The sequence below is a fragment of the Halichoerus grypus genome, chromosome 1 (genome assembly GCF_964656455.1).
Source record: "Halichoerus grypus chromosome 1, mHalGry1.hap1.1, whole genome shotgun sequence".
NCBI lineage: Eukaryota > Metazoa > Chordata > Mammalia > Carnivora > Phocidae > Halichoerus > Halichoerus grypus.
The window spans coordinates 200,628,736-200,635,045 of record NC_135712.1 but is presented as its reverse complement, the minus strand read 5'-3'; positions in this window follow the sequence as shown (position 1 = coordinate 200,635,045).

Here is a 6,310-nt window from a genome sequence, read left to right as displayed (position 1 = left end):
CTGGCAGCCCTGGCCCGTGTTCCCATGAGGCTACTCTCCTCCAGAGCTCACGGGGGCTGCCCATCCGCCTGCCCCCTCACCGCTCGTCTCGCCTACCAGCGCCTTGAGGATGACTGAGTTTGTGACCCCAGAGTGTGTGGTCACAACTGCGTGTAAGCCGAGCTGTCAGGGAGCGTGGGCATCAGCTGAGTCTGCGCTGGGGGGTGCGTACTTGTGATCGCATGTGTGTGCACAAGGCACATCTGAGTGCATGGAGGACATGTGGGGGCCTGCACGCGCAGGGGTGGGTGGGAGGCACTGTGCGTGCAGGGGTGTGCGTGTGAGAGTGCGTGCGTGCACACGTGTGTGTGCGTGGGGGTGTGCGTGGCCGTATTCGTAGCCATGTGGGGTGTGTGGGCCACTGTGGTCTGGCGCGCTCTGCACAGGCGCCTCTTCCGGCCTTTGATGGGGAATTGGATTCCCGGCTTCTGGCTGGGCTGCCTTGTGGGATTTATTTCTGTCTCAGTGCCGACCAGAGGCCTGAGTAATGGGAACATTTAGGGAAAACCAGTAAATACATAGACAAGGGGCAGGCTGGCCGGGAAACTCTGCTTGGCCACCCCTGCCCAGCCCATGGCCGCCAGAGGCCCTGAGGCCAGGCCTGAGCCAGGGAGGGAAGCAGCCTTAGGACCCGGCACGCGCACTCATGCGGAACGCCCACTGATGCCCATCCAGGCCCATCAAGGGGGGTGAGGCCCCCTATGCCACCTGGATGGCCCCTGGGACAACAGGCATCTTGGGAGCTTGGCTCCAACAAGAGATGCTCAGGACAGGCTCCGAGGATGCCACGTGAGGTCTGGCTTAGGGGCTAAGGGGCCCTGACCGTCCCAGGCAGACGACAGAGGGTCCACATCCCTGGGTATTCTGTCCACAGATGCCTCCCACAGGTGCAGACCCTCCCACAGGAGGCCTGAGGCTGCCTGTGACTGGACAGGTTTGGTGCTGCCCCCAGAGTGGAGGGCCTGATGCCTGGAACCTGAGTAAGGCCAGCGGGGGGGTGGGGGGGCAGGAGGTGCTGCAGCTCTCCTAGGACACGGCCCCCACTGTTCTGGGTTTCACGCCGACGGAGCGCCACTCGGGATCATCTCTCATATCAGCCGCCTAAATGACACAGGCCCCATGGGGAAGGACAGACCGCTTTCTCTGGTGGGGTGATGCGCATTATGGAAGACCCACTTGAGCGGCGGGAAAACGGGCTACGCCGACCCACACTCCCTTCCAGGGGCCCCGGGTCGGTGTCTTCTGCTGCCCCCCAGCGGCCATGGGAAGAAGTGGGGAAATGAGGCTGCCGGAGCCTTGTCCATGCAGTCTCCAGGCTGGGTGGACTCGCAGGGCCCTTGAGGCCCCAGGTCCCAGCACTCACGATGACCCACTGCAATGCCCAGCCAGACGGTTCTAGGGGAAGCGAGGTCTTCCAGGCTGGTCTGAGGGAGGGGCTCGCCTCCCACCACCGGGAGGTCAGCTCTGGGAGGGCAGGAGATCATCGGATTCACAGCCGCATCATCAGCCCCTAGTGCAGTGCCCAGCGCGAGGTAGGTACTCAGGGAGCAGATCTGAATCCCCAGCTCTTACAGGGGCGGGCAAGCTTGCAGCTAACCCTGGACATGGCTCAGAGCTCCACAGAGGGGCCCCTGAATGCAGGTGAGCAGGCATCTCACACTAGAGCCCCAAAGGTGGTGAGCAGAAGCATGCACCCCAACAAGGGACTTGGCTGGGAGGATAGGCAGACTCCAGGGGACTAGACTTGCCCAAACTGGGTGCCTTCACACTCTTGACTGCAGCCTGCTGGGCTAGACAGAATTTCGCCTTGTAACTTTAGGGGCTGTGCATTCCCTCTGCCCCCAAGCCTGCTGTTCCTCACTGTGGTGCAGGCCCTGTACCAGCCCCTGGGGGCCTATCCCCGCGATCCCAGGTACAACTTCCTCCCGGCCCTCTTGCTGCACCCTTTACCAGAGGCACCAAGCCGTGGTCTCTGGGCCAGCAGGTCCTGTCCTCCTGTCCTCTGCTGGGGAAGGGCTGTTGCTGAACAACCCAGGCCTGACACCTCTCCAGAGATGACCCGGAGGCCAGATGTCCCCAAGGATTTCAAGCAGGAGGGACCTGAAGTGTTGGGAGGTCAGTCGGGGCTGTCCTGGAGAAGTGCCTGGTGAGCTGGGGAGCAATGGGCACATGAAGGCTTCCTCCAACCACAGAGGTGGGCCCTGGCCCTTGCTCATTCCCTCAGCCCTGTGACAAGGGGGCTGCTGGGGCCTGAGAGCCCACACCCCGCCCCTCCAACCAAGGCCAAGACTTGCTGTGACCAATGCTGAAAATCTGATGTCACAAGACTCTAGAAAACTTACTGTGTCTTATTTTTAAAATACTTTTTTTAAATACACAATTTATTACCATGTTTTACCATTCTTTGTTCACTGCTGAAAACATCTCAAAACTTTTTATTTTGAAATAAATATAGATTCAGAGGCAGTTAAAAAGGTAATACAGAGCAGTCCTGTGTCCCACTCACCCAGCCTCCCCCGACGGCTGCCCCTTCCTTAACGGCAGAATATCAAACCCAGGATCCTGACGTCGGCACAATGTGTGCACAGCCCCCTCCCAGTTTATCACATACACAGATTTGTGTCATCACCAATGCAACCAAGAACTATTCTATCCCCTCCAAGGGCTCCCTCAGCTACCCCTTTATACATAGTCACACTTGCCCCTACCATTCCTAACCCCTGCACCCACGGATCTGTTCTCCGGGTCTAGGATTTTGCCATTTCAAGGATGTTACAGATAGGGAATTGTACGGGACGTGATCTTTATATATAAAGTTATGTATGTGTCTGCTTCACTCAGTGTAATGCCCCTGAGCTTCACCCAAGCTATCCGCTTTAATCAACGGTTGTGTTCCTTTTTATTACTGAGTAGTATTCCACGGTATGGATGCAGCGGTTTAACGGGGCACCTATTGAAGGACATTTCGTGGTTGGTCTGTTTCTTCACAGAATAAAAACTTAATTTTCCACTTCATTACTCCCTAAAGTACAGGACCAACCGAAGGAATGCCCTCGTACACTGTTTCCCGTATGTCAGAAATTTATTACTATACTTATTTCACCATTTTTGTGTAATATTTTAATTCCACAATGAAGGATGGGAAATTATATGAAGACCATGGTTTTCATCTGATGATGACTTGGAAACCTCCATTAAACTAGAGACGGGGGCTCTTTTGTTTTAACTGACGTATCCTGGACAAGAAATGCAAATTATCTAGCATTCAATAAGCAGTAACAGATATGACATTGTTTTTTCCTAGCTTTTAGTGATCATAAAGAAAGCGGTTATGAACATTTGTGTAGACAGTCTTTATTTCTCTGGAATAAATGCCCAGGAGGAGTGTGGTTGCTGGGTTATACGGTAAGTGTATGCTAGTTTCTTAAGAAACTGCCAAACTATTTTCCAGAATAACTGTATCATTGACAGTCCCACCAACAATGTACAAGAGATTCAGCTTCTCTACATCCTTGCCAGCATTTGGTATTTTTTACTTAAGCTGTCCTAATAGGTGTGTAATGATGTCTTATCATGGTCTTTATTTGCATTTCCGTAACGGCCAGTGATGCTGAACATCTCTCATGTGTTTATTTGCCATTTATATACCCTGTTCTGTGAAATGTTTCTCTTGCCCATTTTCCAATTGGGTCCTTCCGTTCGTCCTTCCTTCCTTCCTTCCTCCCTCCCTCTCTCCTTCCTTCTGTTGTGGAAGTTCTTTATATATCCTAGATTTGAGTCCTTTATCAGATACGGGGTTTGCAATTTAGTCTGTAACTTTTCATTTTCTTAATAGAGTTTTTGTTGGAGAAAAGCTTTTCATTTTGGTTAAGTCAAATTTATTTTTTTCTTTATGGATGTGCTTCTGGGTCTTGTGTTCAAGAACTCGTCACCAAGTTCTAGGTCCTGAAGACTTTCTCCTAAAAGTTTTTATAGTTTTACACTTCACATTTACACCTATGACCCACTTTAATTTCTGTATATTGTCTGGCTGGGCTTTAGGTTGGGGTTCTTTTTTTGGCCTATGGATATCCAATCACTCCAGCACCATCTGCTGAAGCCTATCCTGCCTCCCGTGAGCTCGTTCTGCACCTTTGTCAAAAATGAGTTGGCCGTACTTGTTTGGGGCAACTTGAGTTCCCTACTCTTTTCCATTGATCTATGTATCTACCTCTCCACCAACATCCCCACCTTGATCACAGGAGGCTTAAAATCATGAATTCAGGGGGTGCCTGGCTGACTCAGTAGAGCATGACTCTTCATCTTGGGGTCGTGAGTTCCAGCCCCACATTGGGTGTGGAGATGACTTTAATAAATAATAAACTTTTAAAATCACGAATTCAATATCCTTAGCAGTTATGGCTATGCAAGTTATCTATTTCATCTTGGGTGAATTGTGGTAGTTTGTGCTTTTCAAGGAACTGGACCATTTCATCAACTTTTCAAATTGATGTGGATATCTACAGTATCCCCTTATTGTCCTTCTGAGGTCTGTGGGGTCGCCAGGTTTGCCTTACTGCATTCCTAATATTCGTAACTTGTGTCCTTGTCAGTCTTGTTAGAGGTTAGTCAATTATTGATTTTTGCAATGTTTACCAGTTTCTTTGCTCACCACTTCTTCCTGCATCCTGCTGGCTGCCTTCCCAGGACTCTTTCTACCCTTCTTCCTTTCTCGTGGAACCTCAATTTCAAGGTGGCAATATGCCCAGCTTAAAATACCCTTACTCCCCACACGTCTGCAGCGAGGGCTGGATGTGACACAATCATGGCTGATCAGATGTGAAGGCGAGCCTGGGGGACTGACTGGGCTTGAAGCCACCGTTCCCTCAGCTGGCTTGCCCCTTGCCCTTCCCCCTCCTGCCGACAGCTCCCACCTGGGGGTGCGTAGGCTCCTAGGGGAGCTAAGGACAGCAGCTGGGGAGACAAAAGGGACCTGTGTCCTTCAAGCCACTGTATGGCCATGGACTTCACACAAGAATAAAGCCCTCCTGGTCTGAGATCCCGTTTGTGAGCGTCTGCCAAATGTAGCCCTGATTCTCCCACCCCTCTCGGGGCTCCCACCACGACTCCTCTTGCTCGGGAGCTTTCCCTACTAGTTCCTCCAGCAAAGATCTGTGCACAGTCAACACTTGGTATCAGAAGCCCAAAAACGTCTGGCCCTGATGATGGACGATAAGCAAGAAGACTGACATTTCTGTTTCCTCAGCACTCGGGAAAAAACCTGTCTTGGGAGTGTTTACTACTGATGAAAATGGAACTCATTCATTCATCGGTTGTTGGTATTTTTCCCACGTAGCTTGAATGGTTTTTCTCTTCACCCTCACTGTTCTAACCCGGACCACGGTAGCAAAACTGCAGATGTGGCCATTTAAAAAAATCCCACTTCACACTTCCCGAGTAATTTAGGTTGTGAATGCTGGAGATTTCTCTCCTTAAAGATGTATGCGTGTAAGGGGCGCCTGGGTGGCTCAGTCGGTTAAGCGTCTGCCTCCGGCTCAGGTCATGATCCCAGGGTCCTGGGATTGAGCCCCGCTTCGAGTTCTGCATCGGGCTCCCTGCTCCGTGGGGAGCCTGCTTCTCCCTCTGCCGCTCCCCCTGCTTGGGCTCTCTCTCTCTGTGTCAAATAAATAAACAAAATCTTTAAAAAAAGAATGCATGTGAGATACAGCATATATACCAAAAAAGTGTATAAAATGAATGGACAGAGAATAAAAGGTATTCCCGCCAGTCAAGCGAAGCTTTTAAAGAACATTATCAGTACCTCAAAAGGCCCCTTCCCTGAGCTGACTGCAAGCAAGCCTGAGGCTGAGGGCCATCACCTTGCTTGTCTGCACCGTCTCTACCATCCATGTGCCGACCTTTAAGAGAGTACCCTGTTCCACTCTGCCCGTTTGGAACTTCACACAAATGGCTCATACTCCCTTTCTTCCGTGTTTTAGTGTGTGTGTGCACGTGCACGAGCAGTGCGTGCACGTGTGCTGTTAACGAACCACGCTCCTAAAAGCACCCCGGTCCCGGTCCCAGTCCCTGGTACACCTGTGCAACGGTTCCCTTGGACACTATTGGTGGAATTGCTGGTCATGGCGTGTGCACGTGGTCCAATTCTCCAAAGTGGTCACACCACTTAGCATTTCCACATGCGGCAGGTGACACCCCGGGGCTGCGGTGCACAATGTAGCTAATCACACTTCCAGCCCAAAGTCTCCCCGTCTGACATTACCCCAGCCACTTC